The 14,257-nt window shown below is 40.6% G+C and overlaps 1 pseudogene; it reads left to right on the plus strand.

Annotated features, from left to right (window-relative positions):
- Nucleotides 1-1,552: 1,552 nt before the first annotated feature.
- On the plus strand, nucleotides 1,553-10,336 carry LOC119921440 (annotated as a pseudogene).
- Nucleotides 10,337-14,257: the final 3,921 nt, after the last annotated feature.

Raw genomic sequence — 14,257 nt, forward strand, 5'->3', positions numbered from 1 at the left:
GATTTTGAGAAGCAGAATTCCTGTGATTATTTAGGTGGTTTGGGTAATTTAGTAAGGAAGGATAGTGAGCTGAGTTTAGGATCATAGGCTTGACCTCAACCTTATGAAATAAATGATAACTTCTAACCCAGAAAATAATGAGAATTGGCCTTAGGCGAGTGCTATTAGTGAATTACTACGGCCTTTGCAATTCTTTTTTATTATTATCATTATTATTATAATAGTGTTGCCACAACTTCTCTGGGCCTCAGTTACCTCATCTGTAAAATGGGGAATCATCATCATAATCATCATCATCAATCGTATTTATTGAGCGCTTACTATGTGCAGAGCACTGTACTAAGCGCTTGGGAAGTACAAATTGGCAACATATAGAGACAGTCCCTACCCAACAGTGGGCTCACAGTCCAAAAGGGGAAGACAGAGAACAAAACCAAACATACCAACAAAATAAAATAAATAGAATAGATATGTACAAGTAAAATAAATAAATAAATAGAGTAATAAATATGTACAAACATATATACATATATACAGGTGCTGCGGAGAAGGGAAGGAGGTAAGAAGGGGGGATGGAAGGGTGCGAGGGGGAGAGGAAGGAAGGGGCTCAGTCTGGGAAGGCCTCCTGGAGGAGGTGAGCTCTCAATAGGGCCTTGAAGGGAGGAAGAGAGCTAGCTTGGCGGATGGGCAGAGGGAGGGCATTCCAGGCCCGGGGGATGACGTGGGCCGGGGGTCAATGGCGGGACAGGCGAGAACGAGGTACGGTGAGGAGATTAGCGGTGGAGGAGCGGAGGGTGCGGGCTGGGCTGTAGAAGGAGAATAAGAATAAGAAGGAGAATAAGGGAATAAGATTGTGATTTCCATGTGGGACAGGGACTAGGTCCAACCTCATTAGCTTGTATCTACTCCAGTGCTTAATACAATGCCCGGCACATAGTAAGTGCTTAATAATAATAATAATAATAATAATAATAATGACATTTATTAAGCACTTACTCTGTGCAAAGCACTGTTCTAAGCGCTGAAAGCAAATGAAAAAAATACACAATGGGTATCTTACTGTTTACCAGGGAGGGATCGAAAGCAGCCAGAATCCTCCTAGACTGACTATTGAAGAATATAGTAAAGCATGTAGTTCCCAAATATCCATGTAGCTTCAGAATCAAATGTAGAAAAGCAGATGGCAAGATCAGTTGAACAGGTAATATGAGCTCACAAGCAACACAAAACCATCTATGTTGTAGATATAAACTTTACAAAACTAGTCGATACCATCAACACATTTGTGTCCTGACAATTGTAGCACTAATTAAGTTGGATGGACAACAGAAGGTCATCAAGATTCAATCTCTGCTCCTCAGCAGTGTGATTAGTAGAGCAGGATTTTGAAGTACTCTTTATGATCCTTTCCTAATAATCAGAGGGAGTAAAGCAATCTGTTTCATTCTGCTGTCCTCGAGGATGAGAGAACTGAAAGTTTTTCAGATAGTCTCCTGATCCACTGGGAAACCTCCAACTCAGCAGACTTTAAACGTGGTCAGAATCATTTGAGATGATCCTCCAGGAACTGTTAAAACTTGAGGAAAGTGTGGAAGAAGATATGCAGGTGATTGTGAACTGTTTCACAGAGATAACATGGAACTATGGACTGTCATTAAGTCTGAGGGACCATGAAACAGTGCTAAAAGTGGCAAATGCCACCGCACTGCAGAGGACAACATTACATCTGCACTATTTGGAACCGAATATTTTCACTCACCTTTTTAGCCCACATCCATATATATGCTTGGACGGTCATATAAAGGTAATCCATATACCTATACTCCATTAACATGGGACTATTTCCAGACAGTAATAATTTCATGAGAACCACATGCATGCAGCAAGGAGACAAGGTAAATTTTAACTATCCACGACAAATCTCTTTTCTGGAAAGATCTCTAGTTGTACATTATGTCATGAATAAAATCAATATACCTATTATTACGATACTAAATATTTGAAAAGGTATGTGTTAAAATGTCAAGAGACCTAGATCCTAGTCACAATAATTCAACCATAATAATAATAATGATAATAATGATAATTGGATTCTTTGTTAAACACTCTGTGCCAAGCACTCTATTAAGCACTGGGATAGATACAATATAATCAGTTCATACATGGGGCTCAATGTCTGAGTGGGAGGGAGAAAAGACACTGAATTCCCATTTTGCAGATGACAGAACTGAGACACAGAGAAGTGCACTGACTTTCCCAAGAGCACACAGCAGGTACGTGACAGAGCTGGGATTAGAAATCAGATCCTCTGACTCTAGACTGTAAACCCATTGTGGACAGGGATTGTCTCTCTTTACTACTCTATTGTACTCTCAAAGCACTTACTACAGTGCTCTGCACACAGTAAGCACTCAATAAATATGATTGAATGAATGAATGAATGAGTGACTCCCAGGCCTGTAGTCTTTCCACTAGGAAACATTGCTTCCCTACCTGGTCTCTATGTGAGATATTTGGCAACCAATAAACCTCTCTGTGATTTAGTTTCATCATATGTACATTGATAGCTACCCTCTGTATTTAGATTGTGAGCCTAGAATAGCCAGAACCAGTTCTTCCTGATTATCTTGTGTCTGCCGAGGTGCTTTGGCATACAGTAATCACTTAATAAATGACATTATTGTTATGACAATTATTAGATAACTAACTAAGACCTAAACTGGGAGAAGAATCACACAATTGAATGGTGGAGAAGCAGCATGGCTTAGTGGAAAGAGCACGGGCTTGGGAGTTAGAGGTTGTGGGTTCTAATCCCTGCTCTGCCACTTAGCTGTGTGACTTTGGGCAAGTTACTTCACTTCTCTGTGCCTCAGTTACCTCATCTGTAAAATGGAGATTAAGACTGTGAGCCCCATGTGGGACAAACTGATTACCTTGTGTCTACCCCAGTGCTTAGAATAGTGCTTGGCACATAGGAAGTTCTTAACAATACCATCTTTATTATTATTATTATTTAGTCACTCAATGCCAGGAGTCAGTAGGATAATCATCAATGGTATTTATTGAGTATTTAAAGTGGGCAGAGCGCTACATTAAGTGCTTGGGAAAATACAATACAACAGAAGTGGTTGTATAACATATCACTTGTGCAGGTTCTGTATTGCCACCGTAGTGGGAAACCTTGGGTTGGTGGTGCTGTTTAGGATTACTCCTCTACTTCATTTCTCCATGTATTTATTCCTTGGTAATTTGTCATGCACAGATCTTTGATGTTCCTCCTTGATCCCTGTAGAGATGCTGAAGAATTCCAAAGCCACTTAAATTAATGCCGGTTTACTTGTTTTGAGTCTACATATCTATAATTCTATTTATTTATATTGATGCTACTGATGCCTGTTTACTCGTTTTGATGTCTGCCTCCCCCCTTCTAGACTGTAGTAATCTCGTTGTGGGCAGGGATTGTCTCTCTTTATTACTGAATTGTACTTTCCAAGCGCTTAGTACAGCTTGGAAAGTACACAGTGAGTGCTCAGTAAATACAATTGAATGAATGAATGAACGAATGAATGAAAAACATTTTCATGCTCGGTTTTGTGCCTGTAGACGTCGTCCTGCTGGCCAAAATGGGGTTTGATTGCTCCCAGCCATCTGCAAGCCCATGGCCTGCAGCATAATGAGGTCCTCAGACTTTCATCCAGTGCATTTGCTGTGACCATAGTGTGACCACCTTCCAAGTGAGAAGGCCATTCATTCTGCTGCTTCATTTGAGAAGCAGCATGGTGCAGTGGATAGAGCACGGGCCTGGGAGTCACAAGGTTGTGGGTTCTAACCTTAGCTCTGCCACGTGTCTGCTGTGTGACCTTGGGCAAGTCACTTTACTTCTCTGTGCCCCAGAGACCTCATCTATAAAATTGGGGTTGAGATTGTGAGCCCCATGTGGGACAGAGACAATGTTCAACCTGATTGGCTTGTATCCACCGCAGTGCTTAGTCCAGTGTCTGGCATACAGTAAGCGCTTAACAAATAACAAAATTATTATTCATTTCACGACCAAACTAAGGCCCAGAAATCAATGGTTTGGGGATCTTTCTTTTAATGAAGACAGTTTCTCATCTATTGTTCCTGCTTTTCAGAGACACTACTTTTCCTCTTTCATTCCTCCCCTTCCCCTAGCTAATCCCTTGTCCCTATTCTACCTTGTCTAATATTTTGTTGCTGTTTTTTAATGGTATTTTTTAAGTGCTTATAATGTGCCAGACACTGTATTAAGCTCTGGGTTAAATACAAGTTAATGTGGTTGGTCACTGTCCCTGTCACACATAGGGCTTCATTCCCATTTTACAGATGAAGTAACCGAGGCCCAAAGAAGTTAAATGACTTGTCCAAAGTCACCCAGCAGACACGTGGCGGAGTCAGGATTAGAACCCAGGTCCTTCTGTCTCCCAGGCCTGTGCTCTGTCATATCATTTCCTACCCTGCCCCTTAAGAAATTGCTTCTGTCCTTCGTACTCTGTATATGTGTTTATGTCCCCAAAACCTATCATTCAAAAAAATATGGTATTGTTGTTGTTGATGATTAGCATCTACATTGTATTATTTTTGTTTTCTGTGATTAGACTATATGCTCTTGATAGGTAGGATTCATATTATTTTTTATTACATTTTGTTTAACATTTAGATGAGATGTTAAAAAAAATGACAATTCTGAGCCAGGTACAGTAATAAGTAAAGTAATTGAAGTAATTATCCAGATACTTCAAGAAAGAAAATACATTTTCTTCAGTTAGAGAATTTCTTGTGAAAGAATTTTTTTGTTTTTCCTGAATTATCAGAATCATCACCTCCTGTCACAATTTAATTTATCTAGGTATCTAGTATAGACTGGGAATTTGATTCAGGGACTATATTTGGTGTTTTCATTTAGACAGTGTTTACTTATTTCATCATGTCTGTAAACCTTTTGAATGCTTTAAACATTCCCAAGTGATTCCTTTGTGATCTCACCTAATAGTGTGAAGTACATTGTGAAACAAAGTGGGGCCATAACCCATAAACCTCCCTTACAAAGACCAGTACCTTGTTTTCTTGCTTCCATCAACCACCAACTGACCTCTGCTGCAGTGATGAGGCAGCTGAAAGAACAGTCCCGCACTGCTTCTTCACCTCGGCCTCACAAAGCTGAGTAGTAAACAGGCAGGCAAGTCCTAGTGAGCAACACTAGTGTTCTCTTCCACTTCTAAACAAGACTGTCCTTTTGAAGCCCACTGTGTAGATAAGACCTGACTGTCATGGAGACATTATTTTTTCCTTTTAACTTGCCCAAGTCCCCCCGCACCCCCACCCCAGCAACTTGTCCTTGTTCCACTCCATCTCAATCCTGTCTCTTAAAATTGTTCTTTCCAAGTTTTCCAAAACCAGAAAAGAAGTGTTAATGAGATCAGGGAAACCCGCCAATCAAATTGTCCCTCAGTACAGAGCCTCAGCTACACTGATTCCCCACCTTCCCCACTCTGTCTACCCAAGGAGTAGGGAGGGAAATTGCTAGGTAGCAAAGCCTAACTCTGGTGGTGGGTGTGAAGGGAAACTCAGAAAAGCAGCAGTGTGGCCTAATGGAAAGAGCATAGGCCTGGTAGCCCGAGGACCTGGGTGACAATTCCAGCTCTTCCATTTGCCTGCTGTGTGACCTTGGGCAAGTCACTTAACTTCTCTGTGGCTCAGTTTCTTCAATGGCAAAATGGGGATTAAATCCTACCCCCTCTTACCTAGACTGTGGACTCTCTGTGGGACAGGGACTGGGTCCAACCTGATAAAAATTGAATCTACCCCAGCACTTAGAACAGTGCTTGACACATAGTAAGCACTAAACAAATACCATAAAAACACAAACAAAAAACCCAGGGTGAATTTTATGGTGTTTGTGATGGGCATTTACTTGAGGGTCCCAATAATTGGCTTCAATGCTCTCAACGAAATTGCTTCACCTCATATATTTGCTGTATTCATTTGCTACTCCCCAGCCCTCTCTCTTCATTCCTCCATTGCTAATCTTCTAACTGTACAATGGTTTCAATTCTCCCACCTCTCCCCTTATGCTCACACCCTTTTCCTGTCCTAGAATTTCCTATTTCCTCAAATCTGACAGACTACTAATTTTCCCCTATTTCTAATCTTCCTGAAAGGTCCATCTCTTCCAGCATACTTTCCCCAATTAATTCCCAGCATCCCAAGCCATGTAAACCTGCCAGCCACCTCTAGCACTTCAGTACCAACTTGTGTCATCCTCAGTACTTCTGTACAAACATTTATTCAATTGTTTATTTGGATATGCCATTTCTAAGTACTCATGTCAATCTACTCCACTAGAAAGTGTAAACTCCTTAGTAGTTCATGCAATTGCATTTATTGAACACTTACTGTGTGCAAAGCCAGGCACTTGTGACAAAAAGACACATTCCCAACCCACATTGAGCTTACAGTGTATATGGGGAGGCAATGTGTTGTTTTTTTACTTCCCAAGTGCTTAATACAGTGCAGTGCATGCAGTGATATGCTATTACTAATATCAATCAATGGTATTTATCACACACTTACCATGTGCAGAACACTCTACTAAGGACTTGAGAGAGTAAAATATATTAGAGTTGGTAGACACATTCCCCATCCACAATGAGATAATAGTCTAGAGGACAAAACTGAAGGCTGGGGAAGAGGACACTTTTTTCCAGCTCTTCCAGATGAAACAACCACGCACTACCTCCAACTGATCTTCCTTTGTCTTAATAATAATGATGGTATTTGTTAAGCACTTACTATTTGCAATGCACTGTTCTAAGCACTGCGGTGGTTACAAAGTGATCAGGTTGTCCCACAGGGGAGTCACAGTTTTAATCCCCATTTTACAGATGAGATAACTGAGGCACAGAGAAGTGAAGTGACTTGCCCAAAGTCACACAGTTGACGGAGCTGGGATTTGAACCCATAACCTCTGACTCCAAAGCCCGTGCTCTTTCCACTGAGCCACACAGCTTCCACACTGCTTTGTCTTGATTACAATGTGCTATTTAGGAGCAGCTGATTGCTTTCTTGTTTTATAATAGCACTACTACACTTGCTATGCTTACCACAGCACTTTACTACTACTACTACTACTGCTACTACTACTACTAGTAGTAGTAGTAGTAGTAGCAGTAGTAGTAGTAGTAGTGCTTCTAGAAGGAAAAGAATCCAAGATGATGGACAAAGATATTACCTGCATGCTAAAATGACAAATGTTATTTCCCCTCTGACGTTCTTTCCCAAACTCCTGCTCCAGTGCTTCCAGTTAGACCCACTTTAATCACTGTCCAAAGGGAAACTTAAGTGGGAAAAAGCTCATTCTACCCCCTGTACATCCCTGCACTGACTGAGTTGCTTTCTAATAATAATAATAATAATAAGAAGAAGAAGAATAGTATTTGTTAAGTGCTTACTATGTGCCAAGCACTGCTCAAATTGCTGAGGTAGATACAAGGTAATCAGGTAGTCCATGTGGGGCTGACAATTTTAATCCCCATTTTACAGATGAGGTAACTGAGGCACAGAGAATTTAAGTGACTTGCCCAAAGTTACACAGCTGATAAGTGACATTGTCAGGATTAGAACCCACAACTGTGATTTCCAAGTCTGTGCTCCTGCCACTATGCCACACTGCTTCTTGTATCTACCCCGGTGCTTAGTACAGTGCCTGGCACTTGGTAAGTGCTTAACGAATAGCATGAAAAAAGTGATTGGGAGAGTACAAGAGATATAGGAACAAGCCCTGTCCTCAAGGAGTTTGCAATTTACTTACTGTGTGCAGAGCACTGAATTAAGCACTTCAGGGAGTACTGGTAGTATTGGTAGACATGATTTCTGCCCTCAAGGATATTATAGTTTAGTGGGGGCGAGGAGGATGTCATAGGGTGCCTAAACAGCTTAGTCCAGCCCTGTGCCTCTAGGGGCTGCCCAGCCTCAAATAAACACTATATAGCTGGAAGCTTTCATGATTAAGATCCTCTCACCTAGCCCTTGAGCTCCTAAATGCCTTAGGAAAGAAGAAAATATGTGCCTTGGTCGAGGTAATATGCCCGTAAAGGAAAATTCCCTAGTTCCCCTTGTATAACTAGGAAAAAAGATAGTGACCTCTGGTAATAATAATAGTATTTTATTTAGTAATAAAAATTTTTAGTGCTTGCCATGTGCAAAGCTCGTTATTCAGCACAGGGAAAGAAATACATTGATAACTTTTAGATATGGCTCCTGATCACCAGAGGAATCACAATCTAAGAAGCATGGGGTGGGGAGTGGGGGGAAGGAGGGAACAGACAATAGAAGAGAGCAAAAAAAAATACAAAAGACCAAAATGACAACAAACATACTTGTTGTGAGCAGGGAATGTTCCTGCTAATTCTGTTGTGTTGTATACTCCCAAGCACTTAGTACAGTGTTCTGCACATAGTAAGCGCTCCATTAATACAGTTAATTCATGAAAGGACCAGGATTTCAGACTCATTCACATAGCATTCCCAGATGTCACAGGCGCAGCCATGCTAGTGTCCTTCTCAAACGTCTAAAAGTTCATAAGGTCACATGCATGCTGGTCGAGTCCTTGCCTGGGTTGGAGCATTTGGCATCACAACAAATCATTCATTTAGGAAGGGTATTAACGGGCGCATATGTATACGAACTTTAGCTTCCTAATACAAAGACCTGTTCTTCCTTACAAGATGCTGGCTTCAAATGATTTTGCTGTGGTGTTTAGCGAGGTTTCCAAACAAAAGCCTCTTGAGATAGCTAAGGACGATCACAGTAGGTGAAATTTCCCTCCTCTGCTCTGAAGTGGATTAACAAACAGTAGCATAGAGGAACATATTCTACATAAACAAAGATGTGTGTGTTTATTGATCTGTGAATTATTTTTCCATATACCCTGTATAGTCCTGCAAGAAATCCAGATTCTCCAACAACTGCTGTCATTGATCCTTCAGTGCCCCTAGTTCCCCAACCTGGAATCTTCTAACAACATCATCCAAATCAAGATGATGGCTGAGAGAAATTTTACCTTTCTGACAGTTCATTTTTGTAGGAGTCACAGATTATAGACCTCTCAGAGTTACCCTTTTTCTGGTGTTTCTTGGGGTTTAATGTATTAACTTTGGTTGGGAATATTGGAATAACGGTTTTGGTCAATACCAGCTCAGGTCTTCAAGCTCCCATGTACTGTTTTCTCAGTAATCTGTCTTTCCTGGACATCAGTTATTCAACAGCCATTACTCCCAAAATACAAGTGAACCTCTTAGCAGCCAAGATAAGCAATTCTTTGTATGGCTGTATGGCTCAGTGGAACGAGCCCAGGCTTTGGAGTCAGAGGTCATTGGTTCAAATCCCAACTCTGCCAATTAGCTGTGTAACTTCGGGCAAGTCACTTAACTTCTCTGTGCCTCAGTTCCCTCATCTTTAAAAAGGGGATTAAGACTGTGAGCCCCCCGTGGGGCAACCTGATCACCTTGTAACCTCTCCAGCGCTTAGAACAGTGCTTTGCACATAGCAAGCACTTAATAAATGCCATCATTATTATTATTACAGTTGTATTTTCTTCAGTTGCTTTGTAGACGTCGAATGCCTTATTCTGGAGGAAATGACATACAATCGCTATGTTGCTTTCAGCAACCCACTGCTTTACTGAACACTCATGTCTCAGAGGGTCTGTGTTGGTTTTATAGTTGAGGCATACACAAGCGGAAGCATCACCTCAATTGTGCATGTTTGCCTCACGTTCAGGTTGCCATTCTGCAGCTCCAATCTGATAAATCATTTTTTTGTTTGTGATATTCCCCCGTTGTTAGCATTGTCCTGTGCTGACACCCATTTAAATGAGCTTCTGCTTTTTCTCTTATGTGGCTTTATCCAAGCAAACACTTTTATGATCATCTTCTTATTATATGTATCTACTATCATCACTGTCTTGAATATCAAATTTTCGGGAGCAAGAAGCAAAACCTTGTCCACCTGTGTTTCCCACCTAGTAGCCATCACTTTATTCTACGGGACCCTTCTGTTCATGTACTTATGCCCTATTGCTACCTATTGCCTGGACACAGACAAAGTTGTTGCTGTGTTTTATACTGTAGTCTTTCCCATGTTTAACCCTATTATCTACAGCCTGAGGAATAAAGATGTAAAAAATGCTGTCAAGAAATTGTTACAGAGAAAATGTTTTTTTCCAAATGAATATAGGTTTCTTCTTATTCAAAAGCCTTTAGAAAGGGAGTTTCAGGAAAGCAAATCACAGTGCCATGCGTTCTATTGTGATGAGTGACTTGTGGTGAAGGTCAAATAACAAGGTGAAATAAAAAGTTGAGCAACCATCAAATTTGATCCAAGGTGGTTCAAGGGTCCAGGTAATTTTTTTCTTCTAGAGTAGCTCATTGGTCTTAATTATCTGTATAACTGCCAAAACACTTACCTTCACTTGGTTGAGGAACACACTGCCTGATAATAATAATAATAATAATAATAATAATAATAATAATAATAATGCCATTTATTAAGCACTTACTATGTGCAAAGCACTGCTCTAAGCGCTGGGGAGGTTACAAGGTGATCAGGTTGTCCCACGGGTGCTCACAGTCTTAATCCCCATTTTACAGATTAGGGAATTGAGGCGAAGAGAAGTTAAGTGACTTGCCCAAAGTCACACAGCTGACAATTGGCAGTGCCGGGATTTGAACCCATGACCTCTGACTCCAAAACCCGTGCTCTTTTCCACTGAGCCACGCTGCTTCTCTGATAGCAAGAATGTGTTCCTTAAAATGTACTGAATTTCACTGAAACGTTGATACACACTGACTTAATATTTGACGGTTCTGGATGGAACAAGTATTTTCTAGCCGAAGATACCAGCTAATTTTCAAACTTGTTTATTATTGTTATTACTTTTTAAATGGTATTTGTTAAGCACTTACTATGGGATAGGCACTATACGAAGCACTGGGGTGAGAACAATAATCAGGTTGGATGCAGTTCCTGTTCCACATAGAACTCACAGTCTTCTTCCCCATTTTACAGATGAGATAACTGAGGCACAGAAAACTGAAATGACTTGCCCAAGGTCACACAGCAGATGAGTGGCAGAAAAGGGATTAGAATCCAGATCCTTCTGACTCTCAGGCCAGGGTTCTATACGAACAAAATATTCCATATCACATTATGTATATATGTTTGTACATATTTATTACTCTATTTACTGATTGATTTTATTTGTACATATTTATTCTATTTATTTTATTTTGTTAATATGTTTTGTGTTGTTATCTGTCTCCCCCTTCTAGACTGTGAGCCCACTGTTGGGTAGGGACTGCCTCTGTATGTTGCCAACTTGTACTTCCCAAGCGCTTAGTACAGTGCTCTGCACACAGTAATTGCTCAATAAATACGATTGAATGAATGAATGAATTTTGCTTTACCAGCAAATTGGGAAGCTTTATTTATCCCTTCCACTTAAAGCTACTCTGTACTATTACTGCCATCTCCTCCATCAATGTCTTTCTCTTCTCCCCACTGTCACCAACCCACACTTATACAGAGACCCACTCATATATTTAAAGACCACTTGCACCTCTGATCACATACATATACACAAATGTGAAGCGGAATGGCATAGTGGAAAGAGCCCAGGCTTGGAAGTCAGAGTATGTGGGTTCTAATCCTGGCTCAGCCACCTGTCTGCTGTGTGACCTTGGACAAATCACTTCACTTCTCTGGACCTCAGTGACCTCATCTGTAAAATGGGCATTAAGACTGTGATCCCCACGTGGGGCAACCTGATTACCTTGTAACCACCCCAATGCTTAGAACAGTGCTTGGCACATAGAAAGCACTTAACAAATACCATATTATTATTACACAAATGCAGCCATGCACGCAGACAAAAGCATGAAAATAAGTGAACTGACACTCAGCTATGACCTTAGAGACCAGAACACTCTAAATTACACACCCTGGGATGGGAAGGTAGGGCTAAGTCTGTTTCCCAGTGTTGAATCCTGATTTTTTCATGCACCTTCTAAATTAGAACGGATTTTATGATCTGCTAAACTGAATTCATTCCTCAGGAGATTCCAGTAGATGATAAAATTCAATTTTACTACTGAGGAATCTGTAATGCTCTTTTCCTCCTTAGCTTCAAAAGATATTTTTTTCCTCCAAAAACAGAGTCTTAGTGGTTCAGGATTTTTTTAACAGTTTGCATGACAGCATCATGCATTAGTGTTGATAACAAGGTTTAGTGTGAATAGGTAACATCCATTTATATTATGCCTCTCCTTTTAGATTGTAAACATTGTAGGCAGGTACATGTCTACCAACTCTATTATATTTTACTCTCAAATGTGTAGTACAATGCTCTGCACATAGCAAGCAGTGAATAAATTTCAGTGATGATGATGATGGCCTACTTAATTTCACCTTTCTCCATTATGTATGTCATTCTGTTGCCCAAAAGAGAATCTTCAAAAATGCCATTCTGCATTTATCTCCTCTGTTTAAACCTCTAGTAATTGCCCACTCCTCTCTGCAGCACCCAGAGACTCCTAAATCATTGGTTTTAAGCCACTAAATTATCTTCTTCCTGCTTATCCACTCTCTTCTCTCACTACAGCCCAGCTCACTCTCTTCACTGCTCTCAAACTAACCAACTGACATCCAGCCAAGGTGCCAGTATTCCACAGAGCAAGAGAAAGTATACACAGTGGCTTATACCCAATATATTACCTGGTTGACCCTCCTGATTTTCAGCCTGAGGAACAAAGAAGGTCTTGTCTCTCATACCACCAATGCTTTCCCCATGCCCATCCCTCTGCCTGGAACTCCCTCCCTCTTCAAATTGTAATGATCATCTTCCTCATCCTTCTCACGTTCAAAGCCCTCAATACTCACATCTCCTCCAAAGAGACCTTCTCTGTTAATTGCTATTCTTCTCAGGTTAAATCGTCCCATCTGCCATCTCAGCAGTTCTGCATTTCCTGAGCACTTCTGAATTTACAATGTCCAGGAGCACGTATGTACAGCTCTTCAAGTGCAGCACTCTATTTCTTAAGCCCTCACTCATGTACAAACCCTACTGATCACATTTAAAAAGTATGAGATTTGTTAAATGCTTACTATGTGTCAAGCACTGTATTAAGCCCTGGGGTCAAATCAAGATAATTGGATTGGACACAGCCACATAGGGCTCACAGTCTCAATCTCCATTCTGCATATGAGGTAACTGAGGAACAGGGAAGTTAAATGATTTTCCCAAGGCCACACAATAGATGAGTGTCGGATCCAGGATTAGAATCCAGATCTTCCAACTCTCAGGTCTGTGTTCTTTCTACTAAACCACATTGCTTCTCTACAGGCTGCATTGCTTTTCTCCTTCTCTGAAAAAAAGTGTTTCAGTCTTTATGCACAGCACTATCTACTATCATATATTAGTAATTCTACATTCATTTTAATACAAACGAGGACATACAGACATGTAGCAATGCCATTCCTCTACTCTAAAGGTTGAGGTTGGACAGTCTCAAAGTTAAAAAAAGAGGAATCTACACTACTGCCATCAGAGAAGTCTGAGCCCAGGTGACCCCAAAGGCAGGTTAATGATCCAATCTGTGGGTTGCATGAGTTTTGGAACTGTGCTATGAGCCAAGGATCCTGTCCCCAAGAGACCCTCCATCCAATATAAAAACATCTTCATTATCCATATAAGCTCCTTTAGGGCTGAATCCTCCCAGAAACAGGAGTTTAATCATCTGGACTTTACATGATTAAAGATAGCGAGTATTTCTTTGCCATTCTAACACCCTCATCTGATATGGGAAGTCTATCAGCATGAAAGATTTGAGGGAAGAATATTCTGCTCTCCATTTACTGGCTTGGTCTCTGCAGGCAAGTGAAGTGTAGAGGCTAACTTCTATCTAGTGAATCTGATTAGAATTGATAGGCAAAATTCCTCTATTATGGAAGTAAGTGGCTATATTAATTTACTTTTTACTTGTAGAGTAGAATTGGAAGACAAAAATCAAAGCTACTAAAAAGGTGAGGACATTTTGAGTGAAATTAGTATGTGGTTATGTTAACACATATCTGGCTATTTGCACTTTCAAATTTAAGGTTATACCATCTAAAACGTTAGAGCGATGTACATTTTCAGGTGGTTTCTCAGAGAATAGGGGAGAGCTATGGTCATAACCTTCCT

This window comes from Tachyglossus aculeatus (assembly GCF_015852505.1).
Source record: "Tachyglossus aculeatus isolate mTacAcu1 chromosome 12 unlocalized genomic scaffold, mTacAcu1.pri SUPER_6_unloc_2, whole genome shotgun sequence".
Classification (NCBI taxonomy): Eukaryota; Metazoa; Chordata; class Mammalia; order Monotremata; family Tachyglossidae; genus Tachyglossus; species Tachyglossus aculeatus.